Here is a 25,643-nt window from a genome sequence, read left to right as displayed (position 1 = left end):
AACAAACCTCACAACTCTTATAAAAAAAAATAAAACAACTAGTGAAGGAATAAAATAGCATTTCTAAGAAACTGTGTAGACAGAATGGTGATATTTATGAATCATTCCTACCCCTTCAAGTTACATGGATTAAATGCTTTTACGTGTACACATCAGTCTGTAAGTGCTTCAGAGAGAGCCGACTCGTAGCAATTCAAATAGAACGTTTCTCATTCCTTTCTTGCACCACAGCCTTCCCCCCTTGTGCTATTTTTCCTTTCTTCTTCTTTCTGTCTACTCTTTTATTTATTTTCTTTCATAATCCTCACCTGAAAGATAATTATTCTATAAGTTTTATAGAAAAGGAAACTGTGACTTAGAACCATTAAACAACTTTCCCAGAATCTTAATTAGTAAATGTTGGAGCTGAAACTTATACCTAGCTTGGTCTGCATCCAAATCACACATGCAAAGTATTTCCTCCCCTCTCAAATTCTCATCTATTTTCCAATTTTGTCATTTATGGATGGAGATCTCAAAGTCTGGTTACTGAATTACTGAAGACTCCAATTTAGTTTTAGTTTAAGAATTGCTGACATAAGAGTCTAAATATTTCACCAAGCCTACTGCCAGTGCATCAAAGCAGCCTTTGATAAAATGGCATTATATTTTTCTAACATGATTCTTCAAGGATAGACTCTGTGAACCAAATCTATCGGTTTATGTGAACCAAATCTATGGTTTGTCATCTCCATGTCTCATACCATTTTTTTTTTATTTTCAGAAATTGCCTGAAATAAGGGACATAACCTTTGCAGAGCAACTTAAAGAGACTTTTTATCGAACCCACGTTCAGAAAAGTCATTTGGGTTTCCTGTGAGCCTGGAACCAAGGAGTAAAAATGCTATTGGATTAAAGGTTTCTCTGCTCTTTTGAGGACACCATAATCTCTAGATTATCTCTGATTTTCTTTCTCTTTTCCTTTCTCTTTTTTTTCCTTCCTTTTTCCACAATCAATTTTCTCTGCTTTTCTGCTTCTGCAAACACATGACCAAATATACCCCAGGCCTGACTACCCATTGACTCTGATTTCAAAACAGAGCTTGACTGAACAAGATAATGATGGATTTCAAACACCTGGGAGGAAGAACATACTATCGAGTCTCCATGGAAGGGAGGTTTGCCTCTGATCCAAATAGCAGTAGGCTGGGATATGGTTATAATCTCCTCCACCATCTTGGTTAAGGTTGTGATGGTCAACTGAGAAAGCAAACCAGGCCTCTAAAATGAAAATGAAGGATTGGGGGAATAAATGATTAGCTTATCTGGATCCAGTGTTGTCAGACTTAGAGATGTAGTTAAGGAAATGTCCTCAAAAGCTCATAAAATGAAAGGCCAGATAGCATGAGGCAAAAATAAATGTAACTGAAATACATACCTTAACAAATATAATATGTAAATTATTTTTATCCCTTAACAAATCTACTTAAGAAAATATGGCCGTTGTATCATGGTTGATGGGTTAGCCCGTCCTCTGTCTGCCAGATGCATTTCTGAGGAAGGAAATGAGAAAGAGTAGGAGAATGAAGAAAAGGAAGTAGATTGCTTAGAGGATGTAGAAAATAAAAGGAAAACGGGGCCACACTGAAGGACATAGAAGACCAGGAAATGGGAGAATGAGAAAGTGAGATAGACTGAGGATACTATAAGGGGATGAAAGAGATACAGAGAAGTGCAGAGAGGAAACATATACAATATTGTTGGATTTTATGAATGTAATCTTCCTTAATAACTCTCAACTTCCTAATAAAGGACTGGATTGCTTTGATGAACTGTATCATAATTGAAACTGACATTTCTTGATCCAGAATTTATGGAATAAGGATTTGACAAAAGGAAGTTGCTATGAGTATTTTCAAATTTAAAGATGAAACCTCTGTCTGAGGGAAAATTAAATGCCCCAGGAACTTAGTAGTTTTTCATTTGAGCCTTGAAAGGGTCTAAGAATATGGACTCCAGAGTTGCTGGCTATGGTAGTGAAGGGGGGAGACAGGGGTGAGGTAGCACTGATCCCCTTCTCCATGCCAAAGTACTGAATGGAACTTTCATGCAACTCTTTATTCCCAAATCCCTCTGGGACCCTTAATCCCATTTTTAGACAAGGCACTGAAGCTGAGCACTGTTATGTCCTGCAGCTCAGTAATTGCCAGATGCTAACTGAAATTCTTCCTAATTCCAAAGACACAATGATCCCAGTTTACCAGCCTTTCTCTCAGAACATAACAGATTTGTTGGTTGTATTATTTTTATTTATTTTTTAAAGGTAGAATTAGTCAAAATTGATCTTCTTACACAAGTTGGTTTTCTGCCAATGCCATGAGTCAGGAACTCTGATTTATAGTCATAGTATCTTGGTAGGATTTCAAAATGATGTTTGACATGTGTTGGGACATTCATGAATTCTTTCAAAAGTAAGAACAAGTTTAACAATAGGCTAGGATTTTCTTCTGGAACATTTTGGAGAGGTTTCAGGAAAATCTAAAGAATTTAGCAAAAAAAAAAAAAAAAAACTCTAGAGAGGAATTCACCAAGGAAAACTTTTTAAAATCACCAAGTTCAGAAGAAAGAGGTTAAAAGTCTGAGCTCTTGAATAAGTCGCTGGTTCCACACCGTGGCTTTACAGTTTCCAGCTGGTAACCTTAGGCAAAAGACAACCTTTCTCAGTTTCCATTTCCCCATCTGTAAGACTGCATGGTACTGTTCTTATTGCATAAAGTTGTAGTGAGGTTTAAAAGAGTCAAAATATGATAAGCAATTACCCCGCAGCCTAGCACATAGTAAGGGCTCTATAATTTTATCAATCATCGTCATTCTGTATGACTGCTTTTCTTTCCCACAATCCATTCTATTTCTTTAAAGAAAATCTTAGGAAACCAGAGGCTATGAAGTTAAGATCGAGGGAGGTGGTGACCTAATTTGCAACTGAGCATTGGAGGAAGAACCTGAGAAAAGCATGTGAAAATGGTAGGAGGAGTAACAAGGCCAAACTAGCTGGATTCCGGAGGAATCTGGGAAGAAAGAGGAAGGAAGGGAGGAAGGGGGGAGGGATTGAGAGATGAAAAAAGAGAAGGAAGAAGGAATATGCATGATAAACAGCAGTGAAGAACTGTAAATTCCTTGAGAGGTTACCTGCAGTGTCAATTTTCACTGATGTTTCATAATAGTAACTTAGAAATAAAGCAGATCACTTGGATTTTTGTTTTTTATTTGTTTTACTTTGTTTTAGGTTTAGGTAATGGGTAAGATTGCTTTAGGAAAAGACAAAATTCATTTAAACTAAAAATGGGGGGAAATATGCATAATTCAGTTATGACACAGGTCAAATTCAGATGACCCTGAGTTTGCCAAACACCAATAGAGTGGGTAAGAAAAAGCCTCTGCCATCAGACAGTCTTGAGTTTGAATCCCTGCTGCACTCCTCACTAGCTTGTATAAATCTATACAAGTTACTATCCCTCCTAAAGCCTGAGTTCTCCTATACAAAATGATTATATAAAATAAAATAGTACATTTAAGCTGTGCATGATTATAGTAGGTAGCTGTGAGGATTAAGTGAGATCAGGCGTGTAGAGCACATGGCAACTTCTCATCAGAATCCTGCTCGCTGGAGAGCCCCAGATCCAGGTTGTCCTCACCAAATCATTTTAAGGCAATTTTGTGGCATTCAGTCTGTAAAAGTAGCATTTTCATTATATCAGAGCTGCTTTAAGAGAACTTTCTAGGGCTTCTGTGAAACTTGAGCCCCCTGCTGAATGGGAAAGGTGGCTTTTTCTCCTCACAAAGCAGGTCAGGCCACCTGCTTGGCCCAGCACCCCTGCTTGGCAGGGATAACGAACGTATTACCTTCCTGACTCTGGCAGTGGGCCCATGTGATCGTGGAGAGTTCGCTCCCGCTCCCGTTTGCCCTAACTTGTAGTAGATTTCATTCCAACATTGACTGACTTGCACATGAACAGGCGCCACTACTTTTGCCCTTGGCTAGAAGCAGGGCTAGTGCATGACACATGGCACATCCCTGGGTCTATCTCTGTAATGTAAGCTTCTAGAAGCCCTATTTCCACCGAATTCAAATGAGGATAATATTGACTTTTTTGCTCAAAGCACACACGGGTCTGAAATTCAGATTAAAATTCTTCTTCATTTCCCACTTTTTGTTGAAACCATCAGCACAGGAATGAGTTCTCCAACATCTTGTAAACTGCATCCTTTCATCATTGTTAACATTGCAGTTAATCATCATTTTTTAAGACTCATTTTATTTCATGTTTCACAAACAACATATTCCCCAATTCTAGGCTCTGATATACCATAAAAAAATTGTCAATTTTGTGTCAGAAAACAAAAAGATTTTTGGAACTCATGAGTAAAATACAACACTATTGATGTGCCATTTTAAGCAATAATAGTAAACTTAGACACATCTTAGACCCTATGTGAAAGGGGCATGTAATCATTATGGAATTAAAGTAATGATGCTATCATCAGTACATACACATGTACGTGAGAGATCTGGGGATTGTATCCAAGCCTGTTTGATTCCAGAGACCTGCTTTTTTCTACCATGGCAAGAAAATGCCATTAAAACTAAGAGTATTATCAAAAAGTACCATTTGGTGGTATCATTAAATGGTATAAAAGCCAGAAAAATTAAAACAGAAAAAGATACAGTAATTTAACTAATTGCAAGCATGACTGGACTCTAATTAATGGGATTCTTCTGAGAACGTCACGGAGTTGAATTCTATCTGCCTATCTATATAATTTAATATAGCCAGGTCGTGCTAAAATTAAACCAAATTTGAGAACCCACCAGTGAGCCCCAGAGCAGCAGAGGTGCTCAAAGCTGGTCTCTAAGCAGCTGGGAACTTTTTGGAAAAGCAAGTTTCTCAGACCCCACCCAACTTCCTGAATCAGAAATTCCAGGGTGGGGCCAACAACCTGTGTTTCTTCCAGTCCTCTAGGTTACTCTTAAGGCTGTTGAAGTTAGAGAACCACTAGGGGTGCAAAGAACAATAGAAACAAAGAGAGGTTCTACAATCTCCATGAAATACTCTGGTGGCAAGAAGGCAAACATCTTACTGCTTCTTTCTCCTCTAAACTCCGTAGAAAATAATACTGTAGGGTTTGCTCGCCCTGTTCAGAGTCTACTTTTTCCCTCACCTCAGTATTTCATTTTGTGTACGCCTGGAGGAAGAGGTTTCAGACAAAAAAGGAGAAATGCTATAATTAACAAAGCCTACCCTCTCTCTCGCCTCAGAAGAAAATGATGGTAAGAAAAAAGTTGACTGTGTGTGCATGTGTGTGTTTTAAGAAAGTTTAGAGTGTGATCTTAGCAAGATGTCAGACCTTGGGCTGACTTGGGTTTGACTCCAGGCTCGGCCGCTTAGTGCAAACTGTCCGACCACTCCTGAGCCTCTATAGATGGGGATACTACAGTCTACTTGGTAGCTTTGGCACTGGTGTGCTTTCCAGGGAGGACGGGGAAACAGGCCTTGCAGCTTTGTTTTACCTTGACATCCACGGGTAGGAAGGAAGAGATAGGGTCAGACTCAATGACCAGGAAGTTCATCAGGAGCACTTCCACGAATTTTCTTGTTTGGTGTAGAGACACTACATATGCATTGTTCCCAAAAAGAGATTTACATGTTCTTCCACTCAAAATACATGTAGCATGCTAAAATCATTAAAAGAAAAAGTGTGTGGGGGAGGGCAAAGAAGCATCTGGGAGCTCTTGAATCTAACTCACCTCTTGCGTCACCCAAAATGGGGGGAGGCCAGAGTACATACTTCATGGTTTACGAATTCTGGAGCTTATCCATATGGACCCTCCCCCATCCTCTCATTCTCTGTGACTTCCTAACCCTCCTTTACCATTTCCTCCATGCACTCCTAGCTATGACCATTTCTCTCCCCTTCCCAAGGAAAGCCCACTTCTCATAGATAAGAAAGAAAAAACCCCAACTCTCCACCTTTCCTTATTCACCTAAGCCTTACTATTTCCAGCCTTCTCTAAAAAACAAAACCAAATTATAATAGAGGGTGTACTCTGCTCAGACTCCTCAGGCTTTGAAGAGGGTAGTCCCACGTGGTGTAAATAATTCAGAAATATCCAGTCAAGTCTCTTCCCTGAGTAGTGCTCAGGTTCTTAAAATTCATGGCAAGAGACCACTCTGGACAGAGCAACTGTTTCTTTGTTCTGAAGACAACACTTTCTACTTCTAAATGAGGATGAATGTTCCCACCATTCATGTGATTTTGACCACCACCACTTTTTGTAAAAGAGTAACTCAAGTATTATCAAGTTATGCTGGCTTTCCAATGAGGGAGATTTTGAATAATATGACTGTGTCCTCCCCAATGGAGGCCAGTCAAACGATAATCTCTGGGGGGAGGTTCTTAGCACTAGAGCTACTTTAGAAAGTAGCTGATTCTCATATGGACTAGTGGAAACCTATGTGTAAAGAATATTCATCTGCTTCCTAGTCTGATCTAATGACAAAACAGCCAAAGAAGACTGAGAAGAGGCCTAATTGCCTCAATCATCTTTGAATACATTCATACATTAGATAGAGGGATGAGGTAGGGCAGGCAACATTTTATATCAATTGAAGTTATTGTGGTATATTAAGTAAATGATATATATTAGGGAAACTAGTACTTATAGCTTGCATACAGTTGGTGCTTAATAAATTATAAATATATCCATCCTTCCCTCTACCTCTTCATTAGGAAAAAGAAAATACAACAAATTGGCATTGACAATTGACATACTCCTGGTGTAAGGACTTGGGAACTATTTCAGGATTAGGTCCAAATTCTTCCTGTGTATATGGCTCTGACAGTAAGTTTTCTGATCTGCGGAATGCTTTAATCTACTTCAAAGGATTAAATGAGTTAGCCTCCTTGACATGGCCAGGCACAGCAGAGGAGCTCAGGAAATACTGGTGACCCTACCCTCTGGACCCCATTTTTAGGACTGAGGTTACTGCTAAACTGCCTTAAAGAATCAGTGTTGAGACTTGCATTTTCTATGGATTTCACCTCTCCCAGACTACTAACAAACATCAGTTCCCTCCCGTTATTTGTGGTGGCTCTAATTCTTGTTTATCTAAGCTGCCAACCAGTGCTTTTGACACTTCCTAACAGTCACAGCCTCTGCATCCCCATTAAGAGCTCCGAAACGGCTACTTCTTTTCTCCAAGCTTCTATGTGCAGGTTGGTAAATCAGTCTTCATTGTGCTGAGCCGAGGCTTAAGGGAGGGGTTTCCTATTCAGATTTTCCAAGTTATTCCTTCCAGGAACAGCCTGTGTTCCCAGTAAAAAGTCTGTCTCTAATAACTAGCTTTTATTTTCCTTCAGCCAAGGACATTCATTTAGTTAAGCAGATTCTGCGCCTTCACCCAACTTTCACACTATTTTATTCTTATTTCCCCTCTGACAGTTGACTCTGAATCTTGAATGTTTGCAGTGGTACTTGCAGTGCCAGGAGGAAGTCTTAGTAGCTGAACGTTACTGCAATACTTTTTAGGTTTCATTTTTCTCTCCTATTAGGTTCTTCATCATACTCTGTCCAAGTCAGGACCAAAATCGTTGGCAGGACGTTCAGGACCTGGTACCGGATTTGTTAGCAGCTTTCAGTTCAAATCCACCTGTATCCACGTACCTCATAAATTGGAGGACTTTTGTGCTTTCCTCTCAAACTAATGAAATCATAGTCTTTCTTCAAGTCCTGCATCATTTGTACCCAGAAGTACTTCCTCTGGGTTCCCAGTGGGGATTGTTCCTCCAACTGTCCAATGACACTCATCAGAGGAGCTAGCTATCCTATGCCCAGGCTAGCGATAATGGCTTCAGTGCTAATTTATCTTCGTGGCTGAACAGAAAACATTAGAGATGATGCCTGTTAGTCTCTGCATGTCTCAGACATTGGTACAACTAAAGAATGTGCTCTGGAAAGCTTGTTAAGTCCGATTTCTCCAAATAATCTGATTTTTTTCCTCCATGACATCATCACTATGGATTTTTTTAATTCTTTTTTTTTTAAGATTCTTTCTTTCTTTCTTTCTTTCTTTCTTTCTTTCTTTCTTTCTTTCTTTCTTTCTTTCTTTCTTCAGAGAGAGAGAGAGAGAGGCAGAGACACAGGCAGAGGGAGAAGCAGGCTCCATGCAGGGAGCCCGACCTGGGACTCGATCCCAGGTCTCCAGGATCAGGCCCTGGGCTGCAGGCGGCGCTAAACCGCTGAGCCACCCGGGCTGCCCATCACTATGGATTTTAAGCAAAATATCAGTTGAGACCACAGAACATTCTATGCTCTGTAAACTTACTGGTTCTTTTCCCTAATTGTTGAGTATCCTAGCATCTAGATTTGGCTTAGCTCTCCCTTTGTTCTCATCCTGTAGTTCTTACTGTTCCTTCTCCTTTTCTTTCAGAGACTCCTCTTTCCCCTTGTCTTCAATAGTTTCACAGTATCTTCTACAGTTTTGAATTACAATTTATCTTCCCTGTTTGCTATTCACTCCCCTTGGGTACTGTGAGTCATCACCACAATTATATAAACTGATGAGTCTAAAATTACCACCTCCAGGCTATACTTCTCTGAACTTTAGAAACTGTCCTAAGGTCTGGAATGTAATAGATGCTCATATAAGCATTTTATGAATAAATAAGTGAATAAATGATAGGTTAAGTGTGTACCTGGTTTTAGACAACTTTAAAAAGTCAGATGAAAGTTCAGAATTAGTACTTTATTTTTTTTAAAGATTTTATTTATTTATTTATTTATTTATTTATTTATTTATTTATTGTAGACATAGAGAGAGAGAGAGAGATGGGCAGAGACCCAGGCAGAGGGAGAAGCAGGCTCCATGCAGGGAGCCTGACATGAGACTCGATCCTGGGACTCCAGGATCACACCCTGGACCAAAGGCAGGAGCTAAACCCCTGAGCCACCCAAGGATCCCAGACTTAATGCTTTAGAGCAGCAGCACCATACAAGAGAAACAGAATGCAAGTCACATATTTAATTTTTAAATTTCTGGTGACCACATTTAGAAAGCAAAAAGAAATAAATAAAATTCATTTATTTTTCTTAAATTAGTATATCCAATATGTTGTCTTTCGGCTTGTGATCTATATAAAACATTATTAGTATAATATTTATATATTTTGTCATACTAAGTCTTTGACATCTGGTATGCTTTTTATACTTGCCACTCATCTGGATTCATGTGCTAAATTCAGTTTCCATTCTTACTAACTACATTTCTAGTGCTTATTAACCACACCTGGCTTGTGACTGCTGTACCGACAGTGCAGCCATTGTGAATGGAGGTCACTGCAGGGCCTAGAGCAGGACAAAATGGAAGAAAATAGGGTTTTTGAAGTAAAATGAAAATATACCTTAACCTTACTTAAATGTTATCACTGATCTTTTGTGTTTGCTTAAATAGACATCCAGCTGTCCTTGGCAACACAACAAAAAGCATTTACCAGCAGGAAAAAAAATGACCACTAATTAAACAACCCGAAAACTTAAATGTCATTAAAGACTCTGCCAGTTTGAGGCCAATGTCTGTTTTCTCTCCCATTCTGCCCACTTGATTCTTACATTTTATTACTACCCATTTTCATGTGTAGGATTTAAGACGTCAAGAGACTTCTTTACCAACGCCACTTCTTTCACTTCTTATTTTGCTCTTTCCCACAGTCTTGTCAATCACGTCCTAGACGAGTTTGGATAGGAAATTGAGAACTAGTATGAATTGATCTGACCTGATTGTTGAGAATCATAATGCAGTCTAACACGACAAAAGAAAGGCCATGTCATATAAAGAGAGTATGTCTCTTGCTAGATGCGCTGCCATACAACCTTGATAAAAATAGCACTTTCTCTTGCTAAATAGTATTGGGATTGAGTCAGTGACTCAGAAGCATCTGAGAGTCTTTCTGAGGTTTGGGCATCCGAGTCGCGGGGATGCAAAATGCCTCCGGCCTGCAGCTTACCTTGTGGTTTTTGACCTTGGCTTTGTCCTCAGTCCCACATGTCAGATCAAGAAAACCAGACAACAGCTTGAACGAGGCAAGGTGTGTAATATAAATACAATGAAATCTCTTCCCAGATAACTCCTATCGATCCTCCAGGGCTTTGAGCACATTGAATTTTTTTTTTTTCTAGATGAGCTGACTGCACACAGATTTCACTGGATTTATATGACTTTTTCAAGCCACTAGGATACCAATTAACAAAGCACTAACACAGTGCAAGACTTAGTGGCCTCAAATAACTAATGCAGCTCTGCAAAGGCCTAAATCCTGGGGAACATTTTATCCTCTAGAAAAAGCCAGCTGGTTAGAGGATCTGGGGCCATTGACCCTCTCTGTGAGGATGAAATAGGAGGTGCATCTGGGTTGGCTCCTTTTCTTCTCTCCCTGCTGCTCCCTTGGCATCCCTTTGAATGTCAGCCACCTCTTGCCTATTTCTGATAAACTCTGGAAAGGGGAAATGGAGTGAAAAATAAGCCCCGATCCTTATAGATCAGTGTGGGTTTTAGAGAAGGAGGCTGGCACAGTTGCAAATGAAAGAGGCATTCTTGTGTTTTAATTTTCAGTTAATGAAAGATAATTCTATAGCTTCTTCAAGTTAATCATCATTATTTTAATCTACATTGTGTCCTTAGTCATAGCTACTATTTCACTGAGAGGAATTCTCACTCATAAATAGTATTTTTCATGTCTATATAAAGCTATGAATGGTCTGATCACCATCTCTGCAGAGAAAAATAAAGGAAAAACGTAGAAAAAGAGGTTAACAGGATTTTGGGTGAAGGTACCTGTTTGTCATTATTTGAAAGACAAAGATATGACTCATATTCTTAGATGCCAGACATAGCAGTAAAGTGGAAGTTAAAATGAAGCAGATTTTGTCTCAGTATATAAAAAAGAAAGCTTTATGACAGACAATTCACTGATTTCACTCTTACTCCACATTTCTGCCAAATAAATAAATAAATACCCTTAAAAGAGGGAGGTTAATAGAGTCATTCAAGAAGAGATCGGGCTCCCATATTTGGGAAATGTTAAGCCTCATGAGGGTGTTGCACTGGAGGGAAAAAAAAAAGTCCTTTTCCCCTTTTAATCCTGGAATTATTTGATTTTGTAGTTTGACAGATCTCTTGCTATCAAAAATCCTAAGTCAGCTTGTTTTGTGGTTGGTGAATCACTTGAAGAGGAAGGTCCATTGGTCCATTGGTGACCCAGTAATAACATGTTTGCAGAAATCCTCATTTGGAAAAGATACAGAGAGAACAGTATAGTTTGACCTAGAGCAGAGGACATCAGTTTCATGCCTACAGTGATGTGTTAAAGAAGAGTTACCAGGTGACTCTTAGTAATTTCCCCATACTTTAAGATTCTATAATAGAGAAATAATTATGTGGTCTGAAATGGCATGTTAAACCATAGAAATAGCACTATTGATGAGCCCTGCCTGTACCTTAAACAGAACAAATTAAGGTTGGCAGGGGGAATACTCCTTTTCTAGAACTATCAGCATCTGCTCAATCAGATGACCTAATAAAAACAACACACAGATGCATTTTATGGCCTGGGGTGTTTTCTGGGGAATGGATTAGATGCAGCTAATGAAGGCCAAACAGTCAGCTTAATGCCTAGGCTGGCCCTGGGTGGCATGCCTGGCCAAGAAAAGCTCAATAACTAAATGGCAAAGAGAACAGATGAGTCCTGTGATTGGCAAAAGGAAAACGTATATGGGCAGCAGTAAGGTTGGCTGAGTTGGGGCAATACAAATTTCAGTGTGGTATTTCTCACATATTCTGTGGTGCTGTGATTCAGTGGGGTGATTCTAGTTTGCGCTGAAGTAAAATTTTAGAGTTGGGGAACATACAGCCCAAATACCCCCTGTAGTGATGAATTAATTTCTAAGATATCATTGACAAATAGTTAAGTTTATGTCCAAGTTTTTATATCAATATTCAATTTTAAATTCTACAACTGTTGATTGTATGTCTATTATGAGCTAGAGCCCACTAAGGAATATGGGACATAATTAAGAACTTTTCTTGTTTTGTATGTAGCTTACAATGATACAAACAGACAGAAACAAAACCAAAGCAATCAATCCCTAGCCAAGTAAACAAATATATTAGTTATGAGATCTGAGTATTGTGAAAGAAACTGTTCTGAAATAGAAAAAATAAAATGGGATAAATTACCTTGATCAGTTGTCAGGATAGACTGAAGTAATATTTGACTTTAAACTGATGATAAGGTCTCAGGGATTCATCGTTGAGGGATCTAATGTTGTAAACTTCTATTTGTGAAACAGTTTATTTATTTATTTATTTTTCCTTACGGAGTTTTTATCACTTCAACAAATATTGCATTTAGTGAGTGTATCAATGAGTCAGACACTGTGCTAGGTAAAAGGGACATTGTCCTTTTCTTTTAGGACCTTGTGATCTACTTTTAGAAAGGGCATAAAAGCCAATAAATAACCATACATTGCAATATATCCACTATTAGAATTTTCTATCGGGAGTAGATTTAGCACAGTTGGTGGAATTCATTTGTCCTTGGATATTTAATAGAAAAAATAATGGTTAATTGGTACACTGCAGAATGGAGAATTAAAATAGGGGAACAACTTAGCATGCACAAAGATATCTTTGTACAGGACAAGAAAGGATTTCATAGTAACTACAGGTGGTGTGGGACAATTAATATAAAATAGGAGAAGTGGAGTAGAGAAAGATTTAGCTGAAGAGAAAGAGTCCGAAGTCATATATCAAGGATGATATGTAAGGGCTCTGGGAATCTAGAGGACGCTAAAAAGTTTAAAATAGGAGAGTGAAATAATGATATTAGTAGTAGTAATAATAATAATAATAATAATAATAATGGTAGGAGAGGAGGGAGAAAGTAAGTTGGAGGAAGAAGACATAACATTTATTGAGCACTTAATATATGTCAAGCTTTTTCATAGGAACTGTATTTGTAGTAATCAAGTCCTTACAAAAATCATCTGAAGAAACCGAGGCAGAACAATGCAATGTTAAGAGTTTAAGACCTATGTGTGTTCATTGTATGTTTAAGAATCACATGAAAGGGGACGCCTGGGTAGCCCAGTGGTTGAGCATCTGCCTTTGGCCCAGGGTGTGATCCGGGAGTTCTGGGATCAAGTCCCACAGCACACTCCTTGCGAGGATCCTGCTTCTCCCTCTGCCTGTGTCTCTGCCTTCTCTCTGTGTCTCTCATGAATAAATGAATAAATATAATCTTTAAAAAAAAGAATCAATCACATGAAAGACTGTGTTAAGGATGGGGTCATGGAAACACTGCAGTAGTCCAGGTATAACCCATGATAAAGATCTAGAATTTACCACTTATTTCGTCTATGCTCTGGTTCTAGTGTACCACATTGAATTATACACTGTTCCTTTGGCATACTTCAGATATTAGAAAATCACTTCCTTCCCAGATATTATCTAAGATACCATCCTCAATTCTACCAACTGTTTCTCATAAGATGTCTGTGTATGTTTGTTCACCATTGTAATAATTTTGGCAGGGGTGGGGTGGTGTGTTCCAGATTGTCAACATCATCCTGGCTGTTTTTGATGTCTAGAATGTTACCCATCGTTCTAAATTACTGTTGCTTCCATGTATTATGTGAATCACTCCTAGTTATAATATGGAATATGGGCTACGTATTTAGTCTTGTTTGGGGTAATTTGTGAGAGATAATATGAAATAACTTTTAGGTCTCTTTTGAACATCATTCAAAAGATTTCTAGGAGAGACATTATTCTCAAAATATTCTGATTTTCCTGCCTAGTTTTAATCTCACAGAGGATGTTTTTGGTCTCAAAGAACCATGTGGCAGATGTTCAGGAAATACATATTAGATCTGGTTGTATACAATATATTTGAATATGTATATATATATATAAATATTCTGATTTAAGTGTCAGAAATATAACTCATATCAGCATAAGAATATTAATTGGAGCCTTCTGGAAGCACTCACATTTCCACTCTGAATGCATTTCTTTCCAGTGACTCACCTCAGAGTTTTTTTTGCATTTTGTAGTGAAGTACTACTGCAATTTATACTGCAGTATCACTAGGCCTCCTGGGTGTTCCTGTAGGCTGTGTTATTTAAGGACTGCTTTTAGATACCAAGTAAAAATTGGTTATAAGCAATATCAAGGAGTGGAGCTGAGGATTCTAACCTGTCTTCATTCAACTCTTTTTCTCTTCGTGTTTATGCTTCTGTTAGGCTCACTTTCTTGTCTCTGTAAAGGGTTCCTCCATGTAGTGGAGTCTGCCAATATCCGTAGGTTTCTGTGCTTTGGCTTGCAATTGAAAAAACAACAGCTCCAACTCACTTTCAACCAGAAAAGGAAAAACAGGAAAAAAATAGCCTAATTGATCTGTGTTGGTTTCTGTCATCCACCCACTTGGAGTGGGACACACTGATTAATAAAGAGGACTCTGTGAAGAAGAGGAGTTCCTCAAATAATAGATGTCACAGCTATAAATATTGTAATGGAAAAATGTTTCCTGTAGAAGGAAGAAAAAAGGAAAGAAAGAAGAGAAGGAGGAAGGAAGAAAGACAGTTGGCGTCAAAACCATTTTGGAAGAGTTTGGCATGATCTAGTAACACTGTAGATGTTACTGTCATGGGTCACCTATGACCCAACATTCTGAAGAATGTCCCTTAGAGAAACTTTTGCACGTATTTGATAGAATACATGTACATGAAGGCTCATGACATTTCCTTTAAAACCTAAAATCTAAGACATAAAGGTTCATCAGTAGAATGTATGAATAAATTTTCATGTATTTATATAAAATTGTGTATAGTCATATATCAGTAAAATGACTAAATCTACCTATAGCAAAATAATCTAATTAATGTTGGGTAAAAAACATAAAATCATAAAAGATAAATATATTAATATTCCACTTATATTAAGTTCAAAATAGGAGAAGCTATATTATTAAGATCAATATGTGTAATATTGTTTATAGGTAATATAGATTCATACCATATAATGTTTACTAGTGATTGAATTATAAAGAAAAATAAAAATGATCAGCATAAATGTCATAATAAGGTTTACTTTTTTTTTTTAAGATTTTATCTATTTGACAGAGAAACAGCACAAACAGGGGGAGTGTCAGGCAGAGGGAGAGGGAGAAGCAGGCTCCCTGCTGAGCAAGGAGCACCTATGTGGGGCTGGATCCCAGGTTGTGGGGCTCCATCACAAGACCCCAGGATCATGACCTCCTGGGGTGGGTCAAAGGCAGACACTCAACCAACTGAGCCCACCTTCTAGGATTTATTTTAATAGGAAAGTCATGAGGCTTATTAGCTAAGAGTATATAGGGGATTCCTCTGATGCCAATAATGATTGATTTCTTAACTGGAATGGTAGTTCCATGGAATTTTTCATTACTGTTTTTAAACATTAGGTATGTTTATTTGCTTCTTGATATAATTATTACATTTTGACATTAAGTAAGGATAAAAAAAGAGTTTTCTTTGCACCCTCTTTTGAGTATGCGCTTTTTGTAAAAAGCACTCATGATTCTTGCTCTATGGCATACTAACTAGGTGACATTGGACAAATTGTTTCATTTCTTTGCCCATCATTTTCTTCATTACATGATTGAAACAATAAAACAGTAATGATGGTGATTAAAACAGCAATAACAACATCAGCAACATTCACAAAGTTGGATATAAAATAGGACTATGCATGCAAAAATACTTAATAGTTCAGTTGGCACGTAGTATTCAATAGAATGTAAAATTTTTGCACTTTTTCCCTGATAATGATGATAGAAAAAAGATTCAGTAGGAAGTGTGTTGCTTCTGTCTGGCATTCTGCCAACACTGGGCCCTTATCTTTGAGTTCTTTTAATTAAAATATGAAATTAAGCAAACTAATTGTTTATTTGGGCATGCATAAAGTTTTAGGAACTGTGTTCATTGTTAAGGGGCAAATGTAAAAACAAACAAACAAACAAAAAAACACAAGTCTTTAATGAGTTCTTCATAAAGATTGCATTTCTCCCTCACTGTCCACATATTTCCAGTGCCTAAGACTCACAGGATATGTCCATATCATGAGATAATATCTGTCAGTATTTTTGTGCACTATCATCACATGGTCATATAATCATGCAAAAAAATTTTAAATGAAATTATTTTGACCATGAGTGATTAAAACGACTGTTTTGGTGTTTTGTTTTTTTTGTTTGTTTGTTTGTTTTGTTTTTGTTTTGTTTTCCTATTCTGACTTGTCCTGCATCACACTTTATCTCAACTCAGGTAGTATTAGGAGAACACTATCATCATCCAGCTAAGGGGAAATTAAATAGAGAATATGTTTAGTTTATATTTAAATACTATTCTGTCACATGATTTACCATCATGTCTGAATATAATTTAGTTAGTTTTGGGCTTTCATTATAGAAAGGACTTCCAGGAGTAGTCCTAAAACAGACTTTGCTGACTTGTCTAACATCACAGCACAAAGGTACACAGATAGATGCCGTATCCTAATACAAAAGAATCATAGTACTCAAAATATGTGGGCATTGGGGCAGAAGGATGCTTTAAATTTTTGAATCTAGAATCTAATCTATAAAATATCAAATTATTCAAAACATTATAATACAAAATAGTAAGTACAAAATTCAGTTATCATCAATACCTGGCTAAATGGAACCTCTCTTTCCCTGTCAGGAATATACCAATTAGCCATCATATAAAGTAAATATATAGAAAGATAGATAGATAAGTAGATAGATAGATAGATAGATAGATAGATAGATAGATAGATAGATAGATAGATGATTTGATATAAATCATATGGGATATAATGTGTTGGTACCTGAATTTGTAGAACACAAACCAATGGCAGTTTTATGCAACAGAGGTTTGTGTTTGAAGTACCATATTTTATCCATCCTAAATAACAATACAAATTTAAAAATAGATAAAAACACTAAAGGAAAGAATTGGTATTTCTATTTTCTTCACATAAAAGAATATTGAAAATGTTCTGTCTGAATAGACATATTTCTAAATAATATATACAAAATGGTCAATAAGCAAATGAAAAAATGCTCAACATTATTGGTCATTAGAGAAATGCAAATCAAAACCATAACTTTGATTTGGTATGTTCCATTTGTTACAATTGATAAGCCAATATTGATCTAGAATTTTAACTAAAGCACATAGTTTACATTAGGGTTCACTTTGTGTTGTATAGATCTATGGGTTTTGACAAATGCGTAATTCATACAAGTCCATAAAAAGTGATATCTGTGAAAAACAAAACTGCTATTTGGAATATTTGGGAATTAAAGATTTTACTTGGGCCACTAGAAAATATAGGTGCTATTAAAATGCAAGAGATGCAGCTTAAGTGGTGTTTACTGGGAAATTTATATTTTAATTTTCAAGATTAGATTAAAAGGATGATAAAAAAATATCAAGGATCTGAGTTCCACTCCTTATACATGTCGTAGCATTTCTAAGTATTGTACCCACCAAAAATGAAAATACATGCCCACACAAACACCTACATGAATGTGCATAATAGCAATAGTCATAATAGCCTCAAACTGGAAGCAACTGAAATTTCCATAAACTGGTTCATAGACAAATAAATTATACACACACGCTCACACACACACACACACACACACACACACACATATCCTCAGTAATAAAAGGAAACCAAACAATGACACATGTACCAGCATGGGTGACTCTCCATAAGTAGTATACTGAGCAAAATAAGTTACAAAGAACTACCTCTGTAGAATTCTCTTCGTATGTCAGTGTGAAATGCATACATCAAGGGACAGAAAACTGATCATGGATTGCCTGAGGCCAAGGCTTATAGGGGAATTGCTTGCCAAGAGAATGAGAAAATTTTTGAGTTGATGAAAATGTTCAAAATATTGATTGTGGCGATGGTTATATTATGTATCTATTTGCCAAAACTCATTGAACTATACACTTAGAATGTAGGGATTTTATTATATGAAAACTATACTTTATTAAATTGTTCAAAACCTATCCATTGAAAAGAGTAGAATTTTTGTAATAAAATACATGGGTTCATGTTTATGCAAATATCAGCTGTGTGGTATAAAGAGTTAGCATAGAGTCTATGAAATCAGCCCTCTATAAATTGCAAGTAATAATATTTATCTCTCCATCTTGAAGAAGAACAATTGAAATCATGCATATGAAAAGTGCTCTCTGTAAACCCTTTCATCGGTGTTGTCACAGCAGTTTTTTTCCCCTTTAAGTTGTAGCCTGGCCTTCTGTAAGTTTCGTCCTTGTACAGGCTTTGGAGGAATGATGCTGCTACGTACGCAGACTAGCATTTGCTGGCGGAGCGAATCCATACTCTAACATTTCTGTACCCTGGCATTTGCTTGACAGAGACCCCAACTCTTGCCTCTTTTGCAGGCGTTCTTATGAAGGCTTGCACATAAAAACAGTTGTAGTTCATTTCAGTTCTCAGCCGATCACATGCAGAACTGTGTAAACAGTGTTGAATGCACAGTCTCCATTAGCAATGACAGGAACCACTTGAAGGTGCCTTGGGCGATTCTTCCAAAAGGTCAGCTTTAGACACATTCATTCCTGTACTTTCTGTTTTGCCCCTCTTCCTGGCACTAGCCCAATTACTTCTGTTTTATATGTCAGGATCTTCATCAGTACCACACCGCAGAAAGCACAATAAGGGGACAATTTTTAGCTGGTGGCAGATCTGATTAATGAGGCAAGGCTGAAATTAACTTTTCCTCATGTTACATGCATTCCCGAGTCATGTAAAATTCCCCTTGTTATGCTACCTATTAACATCTTCACCACCAGTCACCACATTGAAGCATAATGTACTTTTTACTGAAACAGGCATCCATCCCTGTCCTATTATTCTGTAAATAAAAAGTGACATGATTTGATATTAACACAGATAGATTTGTCTGTTTAGAGAGCTTTTTAGTTAATACAATATTTCCTGATTGCACGTCTCACATACATATACATAGATAGGCATATTATGTTAAAAATAGTAATAGGTATATCTTGATGACAAAAATAGAATACAGAGTCAGGCAGAAATCTTTGACAGGTAATTATTGTGAATGGCAGCAATCCCATATATATTGAAAAATAATCAACCATGTAACCAAAGGCAGAGTGCCTTTCCCATTTAAAATTAATTTTCCAAAGGAACTCTGTTCAGCATGCTGAAATTGTTTTTAGAGCTCAATAATAAAAATGGCAAGTGCTCCAATTCCTCTCCTTTGTCTGTTTATATTTAAGGAAATCTATTTGGCCCTGACCCACAGAACTTAACAGCAAATGTTGCATATTATCATGTAATTAGAAATAAATAAATTTAGGGATCTGCTAATAGAAGATGTGTTTATCATATAATTAGTTGACCAGAAAATAATTAGATTTTTTTAAAAGGTTAAAAACATAATTACTACTTTTCTTATTGCCATATGAAAGTAGTATTTTCTTTCTTTCTTTTTTTTTAGGTATCATCCTAACTTAAAATTGTCAATATATATTCAACTTACAATCTGGAAGCAATTAGATAAATTTAATGGAGAAGAATCTCTAGATTATTTGATTTCCAGTAATACAGGAACAAAATAGTACCTATTTGTAAAGTTCTATAAATATTAAATGAGCTTTTATATATAAATCACCTAAGACAGTATCTGGTCTATTGTTCATGCTCAGTAAGTATTAGCTATTAATTATTATTGCTGTTATTAATAATTATTAGATTATTATTAAGAATTATTAATAATTCTGCCTCGTGAGCCCATCCTGTCATGCTTCCTAGTCTGGTTTAAAGTGTACAGTTATGCAATCTGTTTTTAGTTTTGCCACTAAGTTTTGGCTTTAAGCAAGCTGACAGATCTTTCTAGATGGATTTGCTTTCCTTTTTAATGGAGAATCTCCATATAGATAAAGATTTCTTTTCTGCTGTTACAAATTATAACAGTCAATGCCTCATGTACATCAAAATGTTCCCAGAATCAAAAATATATTTGCACTTCCATAGTGCAAAGAGTGTTTGGTGTTTACTTATATTTCAGACATTGAAGAACAATGCCTAGTCCTTGGATTTCAGGGTACATTCTCATATTCTCTAAATCACACCTTGGTACACTCCTAGTCAGTGAATGGCCATCCTTCCTGACTTGGTCCCTCTGTGGGAAAATAAGCCTTTTGGTGCGTACTGAGCACCTCTCAGGCAAGTGCTAATTATCAGTTCTGTTTGGCAGATGAGCGAACTGAGGCTTATGGAGAAAAGAGTTGCCCGAGGATCAACAATCCAGGATTATCAGTTTCAAGATACTTTATCTTTCTAAATGTAATTTTAACCTCTCATTAAAAAAATAGGTGCAAGAAGAACTTAAAATCTTCACACCTCTTTGTCTCTTTAAATCATATTGGTCCAGTCTCTTCGTTGATAGATACATATATATATCTATTTCTCTATTTTATTGTTCTAAAATTAGCATAAAAAGTGAAAGGGAGGCCAAAACAAACAGACTCACAAACCTGTTTGAGAAGGGAAAAGAGAAGAGAAGCAAAACAAAATAGTTTTGTCTTAATTTGCATTATTTCAGGTCAGTAGAAAATAGAAGTTAGGTAGGACGCCTGGGTGGCTCAGCGGTTGAGCGCCTGCCTTCGGCCCAGGGCTGATCCTGGAGTCTCAGGATGGAGTCCCACGTCGGGCTCCCTGCATGGAGCCTGCTTCTCCCTCTGCCGTGTCTCTGCCTCTCTCTGTGTGCCTCTCATGAATAAATAAATAAAACCTTAAAAAAAAAAAAAAAGAAAAAGAAAATAGAAGCTAGGAAAAACAAATCGAGATGATAAATTCTGAAGCACTCTAAAGTTAGAAATAAGGTCCTATCTGCACTCTCTATCATGGTCTCCAAACTCTGGCCCCTTTCCTTGCCCAGTCCACACTGACTCATACACCACAGGACCTGCTGAGTAGCTGAGCCCATTCCAGTAAGATCACCCCCTTCCTTGAGCCCAGGAATACTTCAGAAGAGGATCTCACACATTCAGAAACCCGGAGCCCTGCCATCACCACTGGCTCACAGTGTCTGCATAACGAAGTCCTCTATACTTCTATGGGCTGCAGACCTCTTAAGAAATTTAAGATGTCAAATCCCACAATGGCATAATTTCTTTTAACTCTTTCATGCAGAGATTTCAAGAATTACCAAGTGATCTTTTTGGCCTAATATTTATAAACCATCTTTCCAAGTATCATTCTCCATGCAGACTATAGTCTAAGCATAGTCAGTGTGCCTTGATCCTGTTTGTGTACACTACAACACTTTATAATGTCTATAAGCTCAATGGGGCCGGGCACATCCTCATGCCTAGCATAGTGTTAGGAACAGAGCAAGCCCTCAGAGAAGGTTCATGGAATGACAAGGTGATAATCCTAGTAGAGATTTCCTCATTGCAATAAACTAATTGTTAGTAACATAAAATGCTAAGCTTTATAAAATATTAACAGTAAATTTATCAAAATTTAATTTATCATTAAATTTAACTTAATTATAAAAATCCAAAATTTTAAAGCAAGATTAGTAAAACTGTTTCTGTGTCTATTATAGGTATAGCTGTGGACTTGACCTTAAGACAAAGGCAGACAGAAGCCCTGAGTGCAGTCATTGCCTTATTTTCACCAAACATTGTAGCTGGATCTGTGCAATATGTGAGAGTGGAGGGTCCGGATGGTATGAAAGACATCGTTGTGGTGTCATACAACCTGAGTTTGTCCCCATAACTTCGTTCAGTTTATGTACTCTGTCTTTATTCTCAGCATAAAGAGGGATAATATAACGTATTTTTCCTGATTTCCATCAGGATTACAGATATATTTATTGAAGCCCTTGCACAGCAGAGATACCTAGTAGGCATTTGATAATTGATAGCTACTATATTTTTATTATTGTTATTATTATAGATGAACTCTATCAGATAATATGTAGGTTATTAAATATTTCATTTGGCATTTAGATTATAATTAAATTTGAAAATAAGCAATCTGCAGTTTCTTTGTTGAAGCATACAGGGTAAAAGTTGGTCAACTCTGAGAAGAAATTATGAGGTATAAATAAAACCCTGCTGTAGTTACTGAGTGACTCCCTTATGAGAACAGGAATCAGACCTAAGAATTGAGTGAGTGACTGAGAGAACACATAGATTGCAATTTCTGAATAGTTGCATCTAAAGACTACAGCACTAAGCTTAGCTAAATATGTTGTCTCGGGGTGTGGAACCTTTTGTTTATTTCTTTCTCCTCCCTAAGTCCCCTGCTTTTGTGTTCTCTTCAAAATAAATAATAACCATCTAATTATTACCACCACCACCTTCTTTTCAGGTTAGTATTTAGCCAAGTGTGATAGTCAGTGAACTAAAATACATAAACCTCCCATGTGACCTGAAATATCTTAGGGGTGGGGTATACGAAGATAGGGACCATGTGGGAGCCATTGGTAAACGCTGAGAAGAAAAAAGGCAGAATGGCAGGAGGTACTAATATACTTTTAGTACTTTCTTCTGACTTTTCATGCTTTGTTCTACTACGTCCTCAAAACTATGGAAGTACTTACTACTTCTACACGTTACAAATATGAGACCTAAGAATCAAATGAGTAGGGGATGGCAGAGCCATGATTCAAACACAAGTCTCTGAGACTCCTGTCTTGCCCATTGTCTCCAATCTACCGGAGCTGTCAAGTGAGACATGGATAATAGTGTGAATAAAACAGTAAATAAAACAGTAAAAAAGGTTTCCTGAAAACGAGCACAGTAACCTTGAATTTCACCTTTCTCAAGATGACTGCCTCATATCCAAAATGGAGGCAAACACTCTAGTCTCTGCTGAATTTTGTGAAATGAAAACAAACAGATGGAAATCCATGTGTTTTCAAAGCTCGAAAGCACCCTAAAAACATGAGAAGGTTTTCAGAGAGGAAATTGGTGGGTTGGAATTGTTGGTTAAGACTCCTGTAATACTAACCACCTAGACCAAGTTTTTCCAAATTTGTTGCCTTGAACTCTGTGATTGATTCCTAGAAGCACAGATGCTTCTGGGGAAAATGTCCCAAGGACAACCCCCCCTTTTTTTTTTTGGTAATTTTTTCCTTCCTTCTATATTTAGTGTATATTGATATTTTAAAGGCTCTGAAATTTTTACAGTAAAACAAAAAAATTGGTATTTTGTGAATAATGAATAATTTCATCAATTTAAATGAAAATTTTATTTAATATGGATAAAAATATTGAATGAAAGTCCTAGATTCAAATCGCATCTCCACCACTTACTAGCTATGTTACTTTAGGCAACCTATTAAATCCTTTTGATCTGCTATTTGCTCATCAGATAATTGGATAATCCTATTGCAGAATAGTGTCAGTTGAGGGAAATATGATATTTGCCGTGTTTGGAACACAGTATATGTTCAATGAATATTAGATATTCTTCTCTTCCCCTCACAGAATCCACTTTTGTTGTTCTAGACACATAATTGCCTTGGTGCAGAAGCACTGTATACTAGATCCATTTGCTTTTTGTGAACAATTTGTATTAAGTCCTAGTTTTAGGAAAGAAAGAGTTGCTAAGCTGTTTCTGTCACACTGGCAGAGGCCCATCTCATGCTAGGAAGCAACCAAGTCAGAACACTGCAAATCAATACTTCTATGTAATTATTTAAAGAAAACAAAATCTAAAGAGATATGAAGTTGCTTTTGATTCCCCTGTCACACAATGACAAGGGGATGATCTCAAAGTGTGTTCCCCCTCCCCATGGACCTGCTCCAGATTTTTTCTTGTCTTCCTCCAGTTACATCCTTCCCCACCATCCATTTCTCTGGGATCTGTATTTGGAACTCATTCATGCTTACTCAGTAGCTTGGATTATCTTTTTTTACTTATGCTGGGATTTATCAACATGAAAAGGAGTGAGGGATGATCTTTCACTTCTAGTAAACACTTCATTATTTGCCTTTGGTATTTGAAGACAACAAAACAAAACAAAGCATATCCTTACAGAGTGTCTCCTCAGTAATTACTGCTGGTGTTGTCAGTTGCAGACTGCTTTCCTGCCAGCATCTGAAATATCTAACAATGAAAGATAAAGAAAATGAGTTAGCCATTTTTACTCTTTCCAAACTGGGAAGATAGTCTGAAATCAACTCAGCTGTCCTTTTTCTTTGGAAAGCTCCCAGGCCAAATGAGCCCCTGATTTTTGGTGCTAGTCCTTCTGAAATCAGGTTTGGACAGGGAGGCCAAGGAGCCAGCAAGAGAACTGAGCCAGTTATTTTGTCAAGACAACACCTGCCCTTTAAAATTGCTGCTTTTCTTTAATAAGAATATCCTCTGTACAGTACAGTTGTCCTCATTGCCTTTGCCTGGCTTTTCCCAGAAAGTGTTTGTTTTATACTTATCTTCTTTGCTTCTCCGTTTGCCACGGACAATTTAATGAACACATTTAATTATACAAGTTGTTTTTTAACCTTCACAGATAAATTATATTAGGTAATGGATAGTTTCTCAGAACTTGGTTTTGTTTTTATTTTTGTGCTTATTACACTATTTTCATGTGCAAAGAAAGAGAAGAAGTGGAAAGAATCTGTCCTTAAGTACTGACAGGTCAAGCTGAGTATCTCTACTGCCATTTGGTCACTTGATGACCTTGAACAAATAGTACATGTTTTTGTACCTTAGTTTTTGTTTTGTTTTGTTTTTTACTGGTAAGTGGAGGGAAATAATATCTATATTTATCTTAAAAATGAAAATTAATATTTTAGGAACTTCACATTCAGACATGATCTATACCTATACTACCTCCCTGCTCTTTGCTAAGCACAGCATAAACCTTGGAAAAACCATAGAAAACAACAAAAGGAGAACTCTGAAAACATAAGGAGAAGAAGGTGAGCTGGTTTGGGACCTCAGAACTGGAAGAACAAGCTGGCATGAGGGTATTTAAAGTGTAGCCCCCACTCAACAGAAGGCTTCTGAGGCCTGGCATTTCCTGACGACAGGCTAGCTGTTGAACTTAGTTCAGGAGGGTTCATTCTGCCCCTGGATCTAATGGAGTACCTGTGGCAATGTCAGGTGAGTTAACAGCAACACCGCCAGTAAAGGTGATCTATCAGGAGTTCTTTCCTGGTGTAAGTGTCCAGGGAAGCCACTCTGCTACTCTGCTGGGCCTGAGAATCTCTTTATCACTGAGAAATACTGAGAGAGAAGGCTGGAATCTGCAGAAGAGACTGAATCACAATAGAAAATTCCACTTGGGAGTCTCTTTGTTCACAAAATCCTGAAATGGCCTTTTCTTCCATTAACCTAACCCCTCAACCCCATCCAGAGACATCAGGAGCAGGGTACAACCAATGGAGGGATCCACAGTAAGTGCTGTGAGAAAACCTCACCCCATCCAGAGGTGCTACACGGTTTGGTCAGAGCTGGGAAGAAGATGCCAGCAGC

The 25,643-nt window shown here is 37.3% G+C and overlaps 1 long non-coding RNA gene across 1 annotated transcript; it reads left to right on the top strand.

Moving 5' to 3' along the window:
- The first annotated feature begins 5,056 nt into the window (after positions 1–5,056).
- LOC140624412 (uncharacterized) lies at positions 5,057–25,088 on the top strand. The gene is made up of 4 exons (XR_012023899.1): positions 5,057–5,308; positions 19,645–19,851; positions 21,760–21,882; positions 25,023–25,088. It is a non-coding gene; the product is annotated as an uncharacterized lncRNA (long non-coding RNA).
- Positions 25,089–25,643: the final 555 nt, after the last annotated feature.

This window comes from Canis lupus, chromosome 3 (genome assembly GCF_048164855.1).
Source record: "Canis lupus baileyi chromosome 3, mCanLup2.hap1, whole genome shotgun sequence".
NCBI classification, from domain to species: domain Eukaryota; kingdom Metazoa; phylum Chordata; class Mammalia; order Carnivora; family Canidae; genus Canis; species Canis lupus.
This window is presented reverse-complemented; position numbering and strand designations above follow the sequence as displayed.